Genomic DNA, 20,945 nt, shown 5'->3' with positions numbered 1-20,945 from the left:
CTGCCGGTATCGTGGTGTGTAACTTGAGCTCGGCATCTACAGGGAACTCTTAGCAGATCGAGAAGTGTGCACAGCCTGTCCCCTTGCAGTACCTCAGTGAGGTTTCGTCAGATGACTGAGGTGAATCGGAAGGCCACGTCAGTGGGCATTGGCACCAGTGCCTTCCTCATTTGTGCCTGGAAGGTTCAATGCCTGTTAGACAGAGACAGCTGTTTTCCTTGACGTTCGTAGAATCCCTCGAATTCTGCAGAAACAAGCTGAGGTCTGTTGTCAGATACTAAGATAAGAGTGGCTTCCTCTGTGGCGAAAATAGTAGTTAGCACTCTGATCATAGTTTATGCGCTCGTAGATGAGACTCTGGCCACACAGGGAAAATCAGAGAACATGTCCACAAACAGGAAACACATTGAACCCTGAAATGGGCTGGCAAAGTCGATGCATATCCTCTTCCGAAATGCTCAGACCAGTGCCGTGGGGAAAACCTTGCAGGGGAGGCTTTTTTGCGAGTGCACGCCTGACTAGCACTCACTGTATGCTAGATTGTACTGTCTATTGCTGGCCAATAAATGTGCTACCAAGTTCAAGGTTTCATCATCGATGACCCCCAGTGGAACATATGTAGAAGCTGAAGGATGCATTCACAGAGCAGAGGTGGAACCATGATGCGACACGTAGCATCCTCTGTAGATAACTACTCCACCCTGAACAACATTAAGCCCATGTTTCTTAGGAAAATAATTTCGTGACACTGGGTCTGATTCTTTTGGGAGACACTCTGGCCAACCACTTTGCACTACTGACAAAACTACACAGGAGGTGGTACTGGCAAGTAGTCACTGTAATTCGTGAGTGGTGAATAATAAACCTTGGAAGGTGTGGTGTATAGTCTTGCCTAGAGCAAAACACAATTTCCATACATTCAAACTCAACGTTGGGGCCATTGTGGAGGCGTGATAATGCGTCGGTTTTTGCATGAGTGCAGTGATCCAAAAATGAATGTCACAATGGTAATTTCTCAAAAATAGAGCGCAACATTGCAAACACTGCACTGTTTTGTCTGTAAGATGAGAATGTGGTTTGTAAGTAACTGGAGCCTTTTCCCATGTAGGAAAACATGGAAATTTTTAGTGCCACTCAAAGTGGCCAGTCCCAGCTTCTCAATTTGTGAATAATTTTTCCACATTTGCAAGAGTGTTTTTGTAGACACAAAAGCAGTCGGTTGCTGTGTACCCTCAGTATTCTTATCCAAGAAGACAGACATGAACCTGTATTGTGTCTCATTCCTTGCAAGGGTGTCAGGTTTGTCTTGTCCAGTACGAATGGCACTACTTGTGGAGGTGGCCACAGGTGTGTTTTCAACAGCTTCCTCAAGTGGTTCAAGGGATGGACAAGCGAGCTGACTGGGGAATGAACATTGCATAGTAGTTCATTTTCCCCAGAAGAGACTGCAATTCCTTCACATTTTTCGGTGCTGGCTGCTTCTCAGTTGCACCTATGTACTGTGCCATCAGGCTTAATCCCTTTACTGCTGGATATACGCCCCATATACTGAATGGACAGTACAAAGAACTCGAATTTCCCAAAGTTATAATGGAGTCTGTGTTCTACAGCAGCCGCTGAAATAGAGTTCATAAGTTCTGCGTGTGGTGTTCACGAGTAGAACCAGTCACCCACACGTCATCCAAATAGTTACACATTTAGGAGTATCGTGAGTGCATATCTGTTGAAAATTCCCAGTGCCGAGGTGACCCAAAAAGGCAACTTCTTGTATTGATACATTCCAACAGGCATATTTACTACCAGGATTTTCTGCTTATCTGCATCTAGAGGTAACTGTAGGTATGCAGCCTTCAAATCAATCTTTGAAAATTACTGGCCCCTTACTACCTTTCTTGAAAGTTCCTCTGGCAGAGGGATTGGGTGAATGTCAGTCTTACTTTGTACAGGGTGTCCCATTTATCTTGACCACCCTAAATAACTGTTTGTCCACATGTAAATTACAAAATGTTCCATGCAAATGTTCTTTAGCCGTCAGTGGGACATCAGTCAGCATCATTGCCTTCGATGTAGCTTTGTTTTTTACAAAGATATGAACAGTGGTATGACTTTTTTAAATGGCACCATGTATTCTTTACTCGGTAATTCATTTCCTCTCCTAAAGACCTATTCGAAACTGTATCACAGTGTACCATTCACTGAAATACAATGTTATCAATTACATAACACAACATTGACGTTGATGCTCCCAGCGATTAGCGCAGGTACTCGGGGTAATGGAACACATACACATACTGACGTTGACAGAGGACAAATGTAAACATAAGTGGAATGCACACCTGTCATTCCATCAACCGTCGTCAGTTGAATAGTTATGTGAGTAGAATGTGCACGAACGAAGAGAAGGTAGAAATGCTACTCATCTATGGGGAATGTAAGTTAGCAGAACAGTAATTGCAATACTGTTTTCTTATGTACTGGTACATTTAGTACAGTAGTTTAGTCCTTTTAAATACTGTTGTGCAGAGTAGGCATACAGTAAAGGCTGTCCTTCCTACAAACTGCATCGACATAACGTTTCTTTTATTGTTGTAGTTGAAGGTAGGCAAAATGCTACATAGGCAGCGGAACTGTACAGAGAGAGATATCCAGACAAGAATCCACCTTCCCGACGGATGTTTTCTCGTCTTGTTGTGACGCTTCAGGAAATGGGAAGTTTCAACCCGTGACAATGCAATCGTCGTAGCACTCGCACAGACGAAGCTGCCGAAGTTACTGTTCTCGCTTCCGTTGCTATGAATCCACATGTGAGCACATGACAGCTTGAACACGAGATTGGCATACCTAAAACCAGTGTACATTCTATTCTTACACATCATCGGTTCCATCCTTACCGTGTAAACCCACATCAAGAATTGCACGGGTACGATTTCCAGAATCAGTTACAGTTCTGTCAGTGGGCACAGCAGCAAATCCTCGCCAACCCGAACTTCTCCAATGTTCTATTTACTGATGAATGTTCTTTCTCAAACAAAGGACAGGTAAATACAAGGAACATGCATTGTTTGGTCCAACGACAACCCACGATGGCTTAGACAGGTGGAACATCAGTGTCACCGGAGAGTTAACGTCTGGTTTGGTATGCTTGGTACTACAATTATTGGCCCTTATTTCATCAATGGTAGTCCAGATGGCACAGTGTATGCTAACTTCCTCAGACGAATTCTCTCTCCTCTTCTGGATGAAGTGCCACTAACAACCAGAATGCTTATGTGGGATCAACACGATGGATGTCCAGCACGTAATACCTTGCGTGCACATCGTATTCTGAACCGAAGGTATCCTGCCAGATGGATTGGTCGAGGAGGAACAGTTACTTAGCCTGCTAGGTCTCCTGATTTAAATCCTCTGGACTTTTTTCTTTGGGGACGCATTAAAGATGTTGTCTATTGCGATATTCCAACAACTCCAGAGGACGTGCACGAACGTATTGTGCTTGCTCGTAATTCTCTTCAGCAGGCAACACTGGAAGCAGTAAATAGTTCTTTCATTCGACGAGTGTACCAGTGTATCGGTGTCCAGGATAACCCTTCTAACAGCCGTGTACCGCAAATCTCTAGAGGAACGGAAGGTTCCAAACGATTGGAAAAGAGGACAGGTAGTCCCAGTCTTCAAGGAGGATCGTCGAGCAGATGCGCAAAACTATAGACCTATATCTCTGACGTCGCTCTGTTGTAGAATTTTAGAACATGTTTTTTGCTCGAGTATCGTGTCGTTTTTGGAAACCCAGAATCTACTCTGTAGGAATCAACACGCATTCCGGAAACAGCGATCGTGTGAGACCCAACTCGCTTTATTTGTTCATGAGACCCAGAAAATATTAGGTACAGGCTCCCAGGTAGATGCTATTTTCCTTGACTTCCGGAAGGCGTTCGATACAGTTCCGCACTGTCGCCTGATAAACAAAGTAAGAGCCTACGGAATATCAGACCAGCTGTGTGGCTGGATTGAAGAGTTTTTAGCAAACAGAACACAGCATGTTGTTATCAATGGAGAGACGTCTACAGACGTTAAAGTAACCTCTGGCGTGCCACAGGGGAGTGTTATGGGACCATTGCTTTTCACAATATATATATAAATGACCTAGTAGATAGTGTCGGAAGTTGCATGCGGCTTTTCGCGGATGATGCTGTAGTTTACAGAGAAGTTGCAGCATTAGAAAATTGTAGCGAAATGCAGGAAGATCTGCAGCGGATAGGCACTTGGTGCCGGGAGTGGCAGCTGACCCTTAACATAGACAAATGTAATGTATTGTGAATACATAGAAAGAAGGATCCTTTATTGTATGATTATATGATAGCGGAACAAACACTGGTAGCAGTCACTTCTGTAAAATATCTGGGAGTATGCGTGCAGAACGATTTGAAGTGGAATGATCATATAAAATTAATTGTTGGTAAGGCGGGTACCAGGTTAAGATTCATTGGGAGAGTCCTTAGGAAATGTAGTCCATCAACAAAGGAGGTGGCTTACAAAACACTCGTTCGATCTATACTTGTGTATTGCTCATCAGTGTGGGATCCGTACCAGATCGGGTTGACGGAGGAGATAGAGAAGATCCAAAGAAGAGCGGCACGTTTCGTCTCAGGGTTATTTGGTAACCGTGATAGCGTTACGGAGATGTTTAGCACACTCAAGTGGCAGACTCTGCAAGAGAGGCGCTCTGCATCGCGGTGTAGCTTGCTCGCCAGGTTTCGAGAGGGTGCGTTTCTGGATGAGGTATCGAATATATTGCTTCCCCCTACTTATACCTCCCGAGGAGATCACGAATGTAAAATTAGAGAGATTCGAGCGCACGCGGAGGCTTTCAAACAGTCATTCTTCCCGTGAACCATACGCGACTGGAACAGAAAAGGGAGGTAATGACAGTGGCACGTAAAGTGCCCTCCGCCACACACCGTTGGGTGGTTTGCGGAGTATAAATGTAGAGCACCTTTGAATGTTCTACTCCTGGGCAATGGTACAGGAGAGTCAAAGTCAGTTTTGTGTTATGTTTTTACTTGGTTTTCATTTGTTTTCTGACGACTCCAGCAAGTGGACAAGTTTGAGATCCTGGGCTCAAAGTCAGTGTTGTGTTATGTAATTAATAACGTTGTGTCTCAGTGAATGGTACACTGTGATACATTTTTGAATAGGTCTTTAGGAGAGGAAATGAATTACCAACTAAAAAATACAGGGTGCCGTTTAAAAAAGTCACACCACTGTTCATATCTTTGTAAAAAAACAAATCTATAACGAAGGAAATCATACTGATTGATGTCCCCCTGATGGCTAAATAACATTTGCTTGGAACATTTTGTAATTTGCATCTGGACAAACAGTTATTTAGGGTGGTCAAGATTAATGGGACACACTTTATGTTAATCATGGTCTTAAAATCACCACAAATCCTGCTGGACCCATTCGCTTTATTTATGATCATCTTGGGAGCTGCCTACTGACTAGTTGAGATTGGTGCAATTACCCTCAATTCGTGTAATGTGTCTAACTCGGGCTTTACTGCATCTCACATTGACATCTGAACTGGTTATGCACAACAAAATTTACACACAACAAAGTTAAATATGCCCTTCAAACTCTTAGATCCTACCAAACATTGTTTTGATTAACTGTTGATAAGTCTCTAATAATGATTCTAAATCCTGGAGCGATACTGAACTGGAAGTCAGTTTCACCTCATCCAGTGTGTGAATACCAAATGTGGCAAACACATGTAAACCAAAAGTATTTATAGCCAACAGCAAACTTACATTTAGCAAAGTGATTTCCTGTTTCATGGTCTTATATTTTACCCAAACAGTAATTTTTCCTCACAAAGAAATCTTTTGCCAGCTGTACAAAATAACCTGTTCTGCAGTGACGGTAGACCAGGGTAGCCCAAACACTGATAAGTTTCTTGGTTAATCAGAGAAACTACTGCCCCCATATCCAACTGGAATTGGGTCATAATACCACTGATATCCAACTCAATTGGGAATTTATTAGGCACTTAGCTGGTTTCTGCTGAGACTGGAGCTAGCAAACATTGATGATTGGTGTGGTCCTGCCAGCCACATTGTATTTGAGAACACCTGTATATCGATGCGGAGTGCTGTTTTCTTGCTGTGGCATACCACTGCCTAGTACCGTGCAATAGGCTAGCATGTTTCAAAGAAATACGGACATTGCCAGAGTTCGTGGCACTCCAACAACTGGACAAGATTTACGCAGCAGTGAGGTTGACTCCAGTGCTGAGGGGGAACTTTTCTTACTATCTAACCAACATGAACGAAATCAAGATTCCCAGCATGGATGTATCTGTTTACTAAGTCCATTGAAATCTACTTGTGAGCAAGAAATGTTTCCTTGCACAGAACTCACACCCTGATTGTCATCATGGGGAGTAATTTATCAACATATGGTAGTAAAGAGATGAGCTATTTGTTAACTATGAGGAGGCAAAAAAAAAAAAAACTGAAATAGAATTGCTGTGGGTGGAGCTTGTGTAGTATGCATTTCTGCCGCTAGGTATGTATAGCGCAACTCATTGCCAGTTCAGTGTCAGATGTATCAATGACCTGGCTTGTTCTGTTCATCTGCAGTGACTGTTTTTGCTAGTGCTCTTTTGTTCTTGTTTCTTTTTAATGATGGGAAGTTTAAATGAATAAGATGCTGCTGTGAAATTTTGTTTTCTACTTGCTAAAAATGCTGCTGAAACTGTTTTAATATTGAAAACAGCTTACCAAGCTGACGCTATGGGAAAAACTCAAGTATACGAGTGGTTTGCTAGATTTAAAAATGGCGACATATTTATTGATGACAAACCTCGTTCTGGACGTCCATGAACTGTCCGAATCAATGAAAATATTGAAAAAATTTGAGAGCTTTTGATAACAGACCATAGACAGGCAATTTATCAACTGCCAGAGATTAATGTGTTATATTGGAGCTCGGTTCAGCAAATTTAATGGAATATTTGTGAATGAAAAGGGTTGTACCAAGTTTGTTGCTCGGGTTCTGACCAACAATGAAAGGGAACATAGAGTTGAAATGTCGTGCTTTGAAACAACAGCTTGACACAGATCCAGATTTTCTGTCATTGGTCATTACTGGTGATGAGTCATGGTGCTATGGCTATGACTCAGAAACAAAACAACAGTCAAGCCGATATAAGACATCGTCACCCTGTCCAAAAACATCTTGTCAAGTCAAATCAGACATCAAAACAATGCCGATTTACTTTTTTTATGCCAGGGGTGTAGTTCATTCAGGGTTTGTACCCCCAGATCAGGCCATCAATCAAACCTTCTATTTGGAAGTTTTAAGAAGATTGCCAAACCGTGTTTGTCAAAAAGACCCAATTTGTGGCAGACAGGAGACTGGTTTTTCCACCACGACAATGCACTTACACACACAGCCATCTCGGTAAGACAGTTTTTGGGTAAAAATGGCATGGTTCCACTACCCCATGCACCTTACTCGTCTGACCTAGCTCTGTGCAACTTTTTCTTATTTCCATGTGTGAAAAGTAGCATGAAAGGAAATCGATTTGACAACATTGAAGAAATGGAGAAAAAAATGAGGGAGCAGCTGCCAGTCATTTCTAAAGATGACTACAAAAAATGTTTTGAACAGTGAAAGCACTAGTGGGACAAATGTATTAGTTGTAAGGGAAAGTATTTTTTCAGAAATATTTTTTTTTTGTTTTTATTATTATTTTTAGTACTCCCTCATATCTGAAAAGGCATTTTTATCTGCTGCCGACACCTCAAATGTTTTGACAATATTTGTGATTGAACTTATCTTGGGATTGGGCAATTTTAGAGCTCTAGTCTGGACCTGACCACTACATCTCTGATTAAAGACTCAGGGTATGAAATAATTCAGTTCATACATTCAAACTTTCATGTATTGGCGAGGCCTTGCAGACTGCCAACCAGGCCGCATTATTACACTGCCTATATTGGTTAAACTGCAATCAAGCTGCCACAGTATGAGTTTCATGACAGAGATGCTCACTTAATAGAGTGAACAGTTCAGCAAATTCTTATGCTTCAGCAGCTTTTTAATTGTTTCATACAGATTACTGCTGCTGCTACTACTACTACTACTACTACTACTACTACTTCTACTTCTACTTCTAAGTAACAGAGCACTCTGACTACAGGATGTGATATGTTTCTTATCTTGTAATACAGCACAAATTTATGTAGGTAGTTTCCCCACATCTCTATGGTGTCATCAAAACAACAAATGGCAGAGATGTTTGTGAAGATTGTCCCATGAGTACTTAACCCACAGCCTTCATGCCCATGTTTTGCACGAGCTCCACATTCTGCTTCATCAGCTCCTGCATTTGCTCATACTGAACTTTTTGTTGCAACTGAATCTTATCCTGCAGTGTTATTTGACCCTGCAAAAGCTGCTGTGAGGCACAACCCGGTTGGGGTAGTGCCAGGTAGTTTCTGAGAAAAACAGTGAGTAGCTGAAAAGACCAAGTGGACAATGGCAAACCATACACAAATCTGAAAGGACAAACAGAGAGTAATTCAGTTGTGTAGCCAAGAATCGTTGACAATGCACAAATTAAACATGAAAACTAAACCAAGAGAAATAACAGAGAACAAGCGTGTCACTGTGTGCGAACAGTAGTGTCAGCAACTGGAATCATTGGGATAGACGAATACAACTAGCTAAAGAATGTGTGCGCACTTGCCTTGTTGCCTACTCCGCCAGAGGATCTTGCCAATTGACATGGTATTTGTGTTGCCTGTGGTGCAACTGTGAACCTGTACATTTCTGCACAGCCAGCATTGGTGTGTTCATTTCAATATCGATGTCCGAATGTGGTGGCAGTAGTAAAGAAGTGGTGGTATCTCTCTTCAGAATGACCTACAAGTATTTTACTTCAATTTATAAGTTTGTAAAAGGAATTCAGATGATGATGAATCAGTACCCTCCAAGAAAAATCGCTGGCCATTACCATACCTGACCTTAAATTTCTATTTCTTTATTTATTCAAAAGCTAAATTAATACGAAGCAGATCACATCAATAAAAGAAACAAACAACCCAACATATTCCTTTCTTTTAATATGACTTTTCCCATACAGATTAACTCGCATGTATTAAGGGAGAGAGACAGAGAGAGAGAGAGAGAGAGAGAGAGAGAGAGAGAGAGCGAGAGAGCCTGAGTGTTGCTCAAGCTGTGCGTAAAAATTTCTTGCTGAAAATTGGCAGCACAAAGACTATTGAACTGTAACTGTCAACTTCATTAATTCTACTGCTAAAGTGACCCAACATAGCAGATGGTAAACTTGTATGGTGTGCAGCAGACTTCCCTACTCCCGTGCACCCGTTACAGGAAATACGTGGTCCAGTCACATTAATGTGACCATCACCTACGTTCAACATCAACAAGCAATAACCACTCATAGGCAGTTGGTGGCAGCCCTAGTAGTGGATGGTATATAAAGCATGCTGGGGGACACGGAAAACAGTGCAGTTGTTGTCATAATGCGGAAACTGAGCGACTAATCTGATGTCCAAAAGGACATGATCATTGGCTTTCAGGCCAAGAGTAAAAGCATTTCTGAAATGGCAAGTTTGTAACCTTTTCATGTGCCACTGTAGTTAAAGTATACCATATGTGGCAATATGGTGTTATCCAAAACCAGTGCCGAGGCTCTGTGTTGTGTCAAGGACCACAGGTGACGTGGGTGAATAACAGAGAGGTATGTGTGAGTGAATATATGTGCAACTGTTGAGCAACTAAATGCCCAGATCAGGGCTGGGTGCATGAGCTGCCCATGAGGCTGCCCGTGGGCGCACAACTTGTGTACTCTTATTCGTGAATGAGGCCAAAGGCTGCCTACAATACACAGTGGACTCGTGATGCTGAAGTTTGTAGTCACATTCATATTCTTTGCCTTGTAATAATTATTACATTATGACAATACAATGAATAATTATGACACAGTATAACATGTTTGTATTATTTTACCAATCATTCCAGGAGCTTCATCTGTTGCAGTCAATGAAGTATCCTTAAAGACCATTCTCATATTATACAAATGTACACTATGTGATCAAAAGTATCCGGACACCTGGCTGAAAATAACTTACAAGTATGTGGTGCCCTCCATCGGTAATGCTGGAATTCAGTACGGTGTTGGCCCATCCTGAGCCTTGATGACAGCTTCCAGTCTCGCAGGCATACATTCAGTCGGGTGCTGAATGGTTTCTTGGGGAATGGCAGCCCGTTCTGCACAGAGTGCTGCTCTGAGGAGAGGTATCGATGTCAGTTGGTGAGGCCTGGCACGAAGTCGGCGTTTCAAAACATCCCAAAGGGGTTGTGTAGGATTGAGGTCTGGACAGTGTGCAGGCCAGTGCATTACAGGGATGTTATTGTCATGTAACCACTCCGCCGCAGGCCGTGCATTATGAACAGGTGCTCGATCATGTTGAAAGGAGGAGTTGCCATCCCCAAATTGCTTTTCAACAGTGGGAAGCAAGAAGGTGCTTAAAACATCAATATAGGCCTGTGCTGTGATAGTGCCATGCAAAACAATGAGAAGTGCCTGTCCCTCCATGAAAAACATGACCACACCACAACACCAGCTCCTCCGAATTTTACTGTTGGCACTACACATGCTAGCAGATGACGTTCCCTGGGTATTTGCCATACCCACACCCTGCCATCGGATCACCACATTGTGTACCGTGATTCGTCACTCCACACAACGTTTTTCCACTGATCAGTCATCCAATGTTTATGCAGATGTCGTTCACCTGGCATTCGCCATATTCACATCCTCCACAGTATCACCATATTGTGTACCATGATTTGTCACTCCACGCAGCATTTTTCCATTGTTGAATCGTCCAATGTTTATGCTCCTTACACCAAGGGAGGTGTCATTTGGTATTTACCGGCACGATATGTAGCTCATGAGCAGCCGTTCGACCATGAAATCCACGTTTTCTCACCTCCCGCCTTTTAGTACTTGCAGTGGATCCTGATGTAGTTTGCAATTCCTGTGTGATGGTCTGGACAGATGTCTGCCTATTACACATTATGACCCTCTTCAACTGTCGGCTGTCTCTGTCAGTCAGTGGATGAGGTCAGCCTGTATGCTTTTGTGCTGTATGTTTACCTTCAGGTTTACATTTCCTAGCACATTGGAAACAGTGTACCTATGGATGTGTAGGAGTGTGGAAATCTCGCGTTGAGACGTATGACACAAGTGACATCCAATCACCTGACCATGTTCAAAGTCTGTGAGTTGCGCGGAGCGCACCATTCTGCTCTCTCATGATATCTAATGACCACTGAGGTCACTGATATGGAGTACCTGGCAGTAGGTGGCAGCACAATGCACCTAATATGGAAAACGTGTGTTTTTGGTGGTGTCCAGATACTTTTAATCACATAGTTTACATTGAATGGAAAAGTGATAATAGTTTAAAACAGTTTTGTGGTGAAGAAAAGCAAAGGAATTCACACCAGTGTTCATCCTTTGATGTGCTATTTCATCGCATAATGCTTTCTACGTCAATTATTAGGATGTGAAACAGCAGAGTTGTTTTCTTATGTTTGTATGTTCATCAAATTAAACTTCATTTAAAAAACTAAAGGTGGGTACACACATCCAGATGATACCGGCTGACGATAGAAAAGCGGTTGCCTGCCTGTGGTTCGATATACGTACAACACAATTGCAAAGAAAGAAATAAGAATAATCTTTTCTCTCTGCAATGCTATAATAAATACTGCAGGGTTGCAAAATAATAAAATATATAAGTTGACAGCAATTACAAGCAGTAGTGAGCATTCCAGATTCTGTCACTCAGTTCAGCAGAGAAAAGGGTGGGGGAGGGGGGCTGTACAGGGATCAAGAAAAATAGATTAAAATACCAAATTTCCTGGCTGCAAATACAACACAGACATAAAATAATAAGTAAAGACCACATGCTTTATTAAAGCATTTATTAATGCATGTAACATTACTGAGAAGTCTTAAGTTCTGTTTTCACCATGTGCCTTATCAAAACAACAATACTAGATGCTTGACCAACCACTGCAGCAGCTCTATTTTTTACAATCTACGAAAGTTTTTCCCAACAAATATCATTTCATCAATAATGTTTCCTAAGAAAGGAAATATGTGTTGACCATAATAGTACCGTGCATTGGCTTGTAATGTGTTCCTCCATCATGCTCATCTCTACTCAATGTCAATACCTCTCACAAATACAGCAATCTGAGCAACATCCATTGCATCTGTGCTTTCATCTAAAGCCAAAGAAAAAACCAAATGTTTAGTTACATATTTCAATTGTGTTTACATGTTGTTTGCCACTTTTTGATATGCCTGCAAACTGTTCTACATGAAAGAGGTAATGCGTCCAAAACTGGAAGAGTTTCTGGACACAAAATTTTTGTGGCAGCAACAAAGCACCAATAAATTCTCCGTTAGTAAAGGGAACTCCGTTTTGGTCATTTTAAGTGCAGCAATCCGTGAAAAATGGGCTGCCATTCCCCAAGAAACGTTCCAGCACCTGTTTGGACATATGACTGTGAGTGGGGAAGCTGTCATCAAGGCTAAGGTTGGGCAAACACCATACTGAATTCCAACATTACCGATGGAGGGTGTCACGAACTTTTAAGTCATTTTTTCTATATTTATAGTATTACATAAAGTACCGATAGTAACAAATGCGATTGGAATCCAGGGAGCAAAATTACAGAAAGGAAACAAAACACAAGAAAGGAACGAAGTTACTGGTAAAACATAACAAAGAAAATTGTACATAAGGTGTAAGCGTGCAGTTTATTGATACAACCACCAAACTGTTGACTGTGCAGTGTAACTAACATTTGAGGTAAAAGTAATTGCAATGTCAGACATTACATAGCAAACCTTGCAGAAGTAAATGTAATACTAAAATATTACAGCAAATGAACAAAACAAAAGTCAGACTATTTGAAGAGATACACTACGTGATGTAAAGTATGTGGACACCTGCCTGAAAATGACTTAAAAGTTCGTGGCGCCCTCCATCGGTAATGATGGAATTCAGTATGGTGTTTGCCCACCCTTAGCCTTGATGACAGCTTCCACACTCACAGTCATATGTCCAATCATGTGCTGGAAGGTTTCTTGGGGAATGGCAGCCCATTTTTCACAGAGTGCTGCACTGAGGAGAGGTATTGATGTCGGTCAGTGAGGCCTGGCATGACGTCGGCGTTCCAAAAGAATCCCAAACGTGTTCTGTAGGATTCAGGTCAGGACTCTGTGTAGGCCAGTCCATTACAGGGATGTTAAAGTCATTGTAACTACTCCGCCACAGGCCATGCATTATGAACAGGTGCTCAATCGTGTCGAAAGATGCAACTGCCATCCTCGAATTGCTCTTCAACAGTGGGAAGCAAGAAGGTGCTTAAAACATCAATATAGGCCTGCACTGTGATAGTGCCATGCAAAACAACAAGAGGTGTGAGCCCCCTCCATGAAAAACATGACCACACCATAACACCAACTCCTCTGAATTTTACTGTTGGCACTACACATGCTAGCAGATGACGTTCCCTGGGCATTTGCCATACCCACACCCTGCCATCGGATCACCACATTGTGTACCGCGATTCGTCACTCCACACAACGTTTTTCCACTGTTCAGTCATCCAATGTTTATGCTCCTTACTCCAAGTGAGGCGTCGTTTGGCATTTACCTGCGTGATGTGTGGCCGTGACCATGAAATCAAAGTTTTCTCACCTTCCTCCTAACTGTCATAGTACTTGCAGTGAATCCTAATGTAGTTTGGACTTCCTGGGTAATTGCCTGCCTATTACACATTAAGACCCTCTTCAACTGTCAGCGCTCTCTGTCAGTCAACAGATGAGGTCGGCCTGCATGCTTTTGTACTGTATGTGTTCCTTCACATTTCCACTTCACTATCACATCGGAAACCGTGGATCTAGGGATGTTTAGGAGTGTGGAAATGTCGCATACAGGCGTATGACAAAAGTGACACTCAATCACCAGACCACGTTCAAAGTCCAGGAGTTCCGCGGAGTGCCCCATTCTGCTACCTCACAATGTCTAATGACTACTTAGGTCACTGATATGGAACACCTGGCAGTAGGTGGCAGTACAATGCACCTAATATGAAAAACGTATATTTTTTGGGTGTCCGGATACTTGGGAACCATAATGTATGAACACAGTACACACATTTTAGGATGGAACTGATGTAACTGAATAAATTTCACTTAAAACCATTTATACACTGTTTCAAATCATTAACCAAAAAGTTATTTTGACAACCATGGCTTGTGCATTTTTTTTCTGCCTTGCCATGCTTATTCTGCCTTGCACCACTAACCCATTATATGTTTTACTTTCCTCTCACAAAAGTAAAGGAATCCATGTTGTCACCAAACTTTTATTTATCTTCTCCTGCACATTCAACTTTCTGGGAAGATTACTCTTTGCTTCCCCAACTCAGCAATGTAAGTGGTTAGATCATCTAGTAGCAATCCACCTGACAGCAAATTGTTGTTGTTGCTTCTCATGTACATGTCTGTGGTCAGCAAAACATTGAAAACTGCATTTGATGGCTGAGTAAATGAGGTCTCTGTAAATTATTTCAGATGTAAAAGCATAGACGTCTAGGAATTTTCCTCGGATTCTGGAAGGCTCTTTTGACATGATTTGCAGAGGAAGTGTGTGCTCACATAAGCAATAGAGAGGCTGCTGTTCATTATCACATACCATGCCATCATCTGGTTCATCAATTTCCTCAGCATATTTCTCCTAATTGTCACTTACAGTCTCTCCCATCAAATTTTGCTAAGAAATTACTCTCATCAATTTCATCATTGTAGTTACCGGTAGCTATAAAAAAAAAAAAAAAACTGAATAAGAGTAATAACTCTTAGTTGCTGATTTAAATTTACCTGGTGTGGGTTCTGAATTTTTGAAGCACATCATGTGTAAATCTCCCTGTCAGTACAAATTAAAACCTGTTCTCCTTCATAAATGTGCCGTGCAATTCTGAAATGCATGCAGTTGACAAAAATACACCTGACTGGACTGGTTTCCAAATGCCCTTATGATGATCTGGTTTTCAAGTAATGCCTCATTATATATTTGTTTGTTAATATCACTCAGAGCTATAGCTGGAGCTTTAGGAGTCATGAATTCAACAGATCCAATTATGATCTTGATTTAAGAACCATGCTGTGGTCAAATCATTGCTTAGAAGTTTCCACATCTTCACAAAATACTCAATGGCAGCAGCAGTCTGGTAAGTAATGAGCACAGTGTCCAAACCAACTCTCATTTTGTTACAGTGATTTGGTGTCAAACACCTTTTGCACAGTTTTGATACCAGTTTCAAACTTAACTGCTGTCTACGTCAGACAGCTGTGACACATGACTAATATGTACCTTGTTACATGGAAGGTAATGTTTCTAGATAGATGTTTCTAGATTGTAGGGGGGGGGGGGGTGTTGGCTGCCCACTGATAGAAAAGAATGATGTATCAACAAGAAAGCTGACAGGAGTTTGTCAATTTCAAACATGTACCAACTGTAATTCCCAGTTCTCATCATACAGCTTGATTTTGCCCTCCTGTAGGAGATACTAGACAATGAACTTTCATTCCAGATGCCTCACATTCAGATAAAATTGTTACAGTTGTGTCCTTGACGTATGAACTTGAAAAATAAGCTCCTGTATACTGGTAAAATAATGTTTGCTTCCATCTGTACCCAATACAACCCGCATAAAGAAAAATACATGAGAACCTGTAGCGTAAGAAAAAAATTTTGCAGGTGGTATAGGAGCATTACGAACGATACAGCCAGTACCAGAATTGTGCTTCAACAACAGAGTGGTACTAACATCGTCCATCATAAGAACTGCAGGTTGTATCTCTGGTATCAGGATGTAAAATTTGACTTTTAGGGAACCCACGAGTTCTCTCAGTACACCAAGTTTATCTTCACATTCTGTAATGTACAGCTGAGGTTTATATCCAAAAGAAACATTAATTTGTTTTCCAGCAAGGTTTTGTACCCCATTTTTCCACAAGATAGCTATACCTTCATGGTTTGTCTGCAATATTTCAGCTGACCACTTGCTACCCTTGCAAGTTCTCTGTGCTATAAAACACAGTGGTGTATCTGTCCATGTTAAAAGTAATGTGTAATGAATCTATAAAGTTATAGATGTAAGTAAACTTTGTGTAGAGGCAAAAGTTGAAGTTGCAGCCAAAATGTTGCTAAAACAGGAAATTAATAGTTGCTACATTATACTGCCTCCTGAATCAAAGATGATTTGTTTGTGCAACTGCTGGATAACTGATGCTCTTGTTACTCAAACAGATATTAGACACTATTAATATTTGGTGATATAAATATAGACATTTGGTTTAAGAATAGAAATGTTAACCATTTGCTAAATACAGAGTGTTTAAAGAAGAATGTACATATTACAAAGTATTATGTTGTCAGAACTATTGATCACTGTGCCACGGCTCAGTGTTGGAGGAACGAATACGTTGCTTAGTTTATATGCATTGCTGCTAGACATCAGTTGTCTTCACATTGCTTGATTACCTTCACCTGTTGCAAAATGGCTACTCCCCAGCAGAAATCATTTTGTGTTCTCGAGTTTGCTAAGTGTATCCTGTTATTACAGTGTAAAGACATTTCATGTTGAGGTACCAAACTGATCGACCAAATGGATGGAACATTTGCAAATGGTATCAACAGTTTGTAGACACAGGATGTGTAAGTAAAGGTAAGAGTCTTGGCTACCCTCGTGTTTCTGATGGAAAAAGTTACATGAATTCAAACCGCTTTCCAACAAAGTCTTACAATATCGACTTGTCATGCTAATCGGGAGTTAACTGCCTGCAACAATAATTTGGCACTTTTTGAGACTTCGGTTGGCTATGAAGCCATAGAACGTACAGCTGTTAAAGGCTGTATGTCATGACAACAAACGTAAACGTGTGGCATTTTCTGACGAGCTTCAGAATACTATTGACAATGATAACAGTTTCACACAATGCATTTTCTTCAGTGATGAAGTGACTTTCCACCTGAGTGGGAAAGTAATCAAATCCAGTGTTGGAATTTGCGGCCTACAGAACACACATGCACAGACTGAACAGGTAAGAGATTCACCCAAAGTCAATATGTTTTGTGCGATATCTCACTTGTCTGCTTACAGTTCGTTTGACCTTTGATGGAAACATGATTAACAGTAAGTAGTATCTTGATGTGTTACAAAATTGAATGAGGTCACCTTCATTTTTTCAACAAGACTGTACACCCTCTCAATGGAGTCGACAAGTGCGTGAATATCTGAATGAAACTACTGAACCATTCGATTCATCATCAAACAGCCAGCGACTTAGCAATTCTCAGCTGGCATTCTTGGTCACCCGGTTTGATGCCCTGTGACTTCTTCCTGTGGGGTTTCATTAAGGACAGTGCACCAACACTACCACAGAACCAGATCCATGTGCCTAATTGGAGGTATATTGGCAGTTTTATCTGAACAGCAAACCACAGAATGTGCCTAATGAAAATGATGGTAATGAGAATCGTAAAGTGTTGGACAAATCATAATTGTGTGTGCATTGAATTTAGTAACTGTTCTTTACATTCTGTTTGTAATTTCTCATTAATTACAAACTTCACAAATGTCCGAACACACTAAATACAGAAATGTTGTGAATTAATATTAATAAAGAATATAAACCTAAATATTAATTAATTTTTCATAACATGGAGGTACATTATCTTTTCATAGGAAATATATGATGTCAAGACTTGGTTAAAAACAAATTAGACCTATAGGGTTGGTGGTTTGTCTACAAATTTTATATTCACAAAAATCTATTTCTCTCAGAACTTTGTTCCTGTGCCCGTGGCCCTTGTGATTCTGAGCCTCAGTTAATACACCATATGCTAGGCTGGCCACAAATATCTTGATCTTGTTTACTTCAGCAAATTACCTGAACATGATTACAAATAATATATTCTCCTTCCCTATTTACAGTGGTCTGCCAATGCTGGGGTAACTTTTCGATTCTGCAACTGTAGAAATTATGTAATTTTGAGGCAAAGAACTCATCTACCCATATTCCTTGAAGGCTCCTCAATAGAGAGCAGAAAATCTGAGGGTGTAAGGTCAGGTGAATTAGGTGGTTGCGGAATGCCTTCCCAATCTAACTTTTGTGTTGTCAATTGATGATACGCAAGCAGAGAGGCACATATGGCCAACTGATGATTTATCTTAGAGCATGCAGCACCCATAAACTTGATTTTTGAACCTTCCCCATTGCATGCAAATGTCGATGATGGTGGAATGATCACAGTTCATCACATTTGCCAGTTCTGAAGTACACTTGATAGGGATCATTGTGAATTAGTGCATTTAAATGATCATAAAAAATTCTGAAGGTCTAACTGAACGTGGAGAGTCACTAATGTCAAAATGATCCTCCTAAAAATGAGAGAACCATTTTCTTGCTGTGCTCTCTCCAATGGCATTATCCTCATACACGACAAAAATGTTTCTGGCTGCCTCTGTTACTGTCGCCCCTCTATTGAACTCATACAGAAGAGTATATTGGAAATGTTGAGATTTCTCCATTCGGCAATGCTAGTGTGCAAAACAAAAACATTATGAACTGATGCACCAACCTAATTAACAACTTTATTTTACAACTATACGTATCTTGCTGAGTAACTATTTATTGTCATTTACTTAATTCTTCAGTATATGTATCTTGTACATAATGTGCATAAGATTTTTTTTTTTGCATTGAATACATGTAAAGATGCTCAAAGGTGAATAAAGCATTGAACCAAGCATACTTCAAATCACAAATTTTACTTTTTAATAAAGGTGCTGTCTTTCAAAAATTATCATGTGCTAATAAACACAACTGAAGCATTACATTGATGGGGTAAAATATCTCTTGGTAAGTTCTTAACCACGCTAAAATACTTCCTTTGTGGGGCGGAAGTGTAAAATATTTGTCGGTCATCAGAAAAACCTAATAGCTGTGGAAATTAACCCATTTTTGTATCATATGTTCCTGTTTACAGTATTGCACTTCCAGCTTAAATATTTGAATCATAATTCATTTTAACAGTTTTTATAATAAGCATATCATTGAGTTTCTTCATGGCAAACACTAAATGTAGAGAGTATTTTCAACTGAATGCAAGTCAAAAGAAGACATGATAAAACACTCTACAGTGCATTCTATCCAAGGTATTTTTAGCACACTGGACTCGCATTTGGGAGGATGATGGTTCAAACCCACATCTGACCATCCTGATTTAGGTTTTCCATGATTTCCATAGGTCACCTCAGGCAACTGCTGGGGTGGTTCCTTCGAAAGGGCTTGACAGATTTCCTGCCCCTATCCTTCCCTAATCCGAGCTTGTGCTCTCTCTCTCTCTCTCTCTCTCTCTCTCTCTCTCTCTCTCTCTCTCTCTCTAATGATCTCTTTGTCAGTGGGATGTTAAAACACTAATATCCTCCTCGCTCCTCCAAGGTATTTGGTACTTGATACCAATAGTTTCCCATTTCAAGCATGTACAGCTGCAAGAAATGCGATTTTTGAGTCTACATCCATTGCGCACTTCGCAGTTAAAATTATCTGACCATGAAATGTTGTCTCCAAAGGAGTACACTCAAAGGTACAATCCTTTCTGCAACTGTGAGAAAGCAAAACTTTTGTTCTAATTCATCGACAAAGTATATACAGTGACAATCGATAAGATAGATGTATTTTGCCTCAGCAATATAAAGGGTACTTCAGCTCACTTTATGTATGTGGTCAATTTATGATCAGCAGCCTGATGGGCCTAAATGTTGTACACTCTGTTGATAAAACCAGTAAATCAGATGTGTTATTATAGTGTTTCAGACAATTGTGATTCAACAGCAGATGTTAGTATGATTAAAATTTCAAAGTTACTTTTCTGCGTTACCTGGTTCCTTAGGTTGTATTTCAAACATGTTTCCTCTCAGCAGTGGACTTGCATACCACTGGTGATTTACGATGGCAGGAAATGGTTGGTACAGCATTGAGTTAAGCTCCATTAATTCATCAGCTCTACTGGTTTCAAATTTGTTTTGAGTGAAGTGATTCTGATTAGACAATGAAATCGGTATTAGATACTCTCATTATGACTGTTGTCATTAAAGGTGCAAAAAATTTCTTAACTGTCCGTTAAAATAATTTTTGAAAGTTAAAAGAAAAGGTCCAACTGTAAAACAACAAAACTTTGCACACATTATTGATAATGGTAACAATCTGCACAAAATGCTTGAGTAACACACTGTTCATCTATCATATGCTACTTACTAAATGGCTCAAAAGTAATTTAACTTAAAAAATCATGTATAACAACATTTTACATATCGTTCCTAGTATCTGCATTTGAGACTGTTCCCAGTAGTAAAGAAATTTCCATAAAATACTGAGAAACACTTGTAAACAAATGAGAAAAGCATGCTTCAGGAATTGCAGATTAACTACAACTTTCCACTGATAAAGTGTATATACATTAAGAATTTAACCCCACAACATTGTGCAGCAATTTTCATCACAAGTTTGTTCAAGTTAAAACACTGCAGGTCTTTGCTATGTGATGTACTTGTCGGTGAATTTTGAATCTTATAATTTACATTAATGCACGAAAACTGTATGTACTGCCCACAGTCAAGGTTACCTTGCAAGTTGTCAGTTTGCTCTGCTGATTTTCATCAACCTGATTCTTCTTCTTACTGCATTTCTCCCTTCAGAAGGAAACCTATAAAGTTACTTTCCTTCTTGGCTTGAAAAGTACGGCAGGTGCTACACAGCA

General features: G+C 40.5%; 1 protein-coding gene across 1 annotated transcript in view; it reads left to right on the top strand.

The window, feature by feature from the left end:
• LOC126248149 (methionine aminopeptidase 2-like) overlaps positions 1 to 20,945 on the top strand; it is a 135,801-nt gene that overhangs the window by 100,097 nt on the left and 14,759 nt on the right. The window lies entirely within an intron of this gene.

The sequence above is a fragment of the Schistocerca nitens genome, chromosome 3 (assembly GCF_023898315.1).
Source record: "Schistocerca nitens isolate TAMUIC-IGC-003100 chromosome 3, iqSchNite1.1, whole genome shotgun sequence".
Classification (NCBI taxonomy): domain Eukaryota; kingdom Metazoa; phylum Arthropoda; class Insecta; order Orthoptera; family Acrididae; genus Schistocerca; species Schistocerca nitens.
The sequence above is the reverse complement of the archived record's forward strand: the minus strand, read 5'-3'. Positions and strand labels throughout refer to the sequence as shown.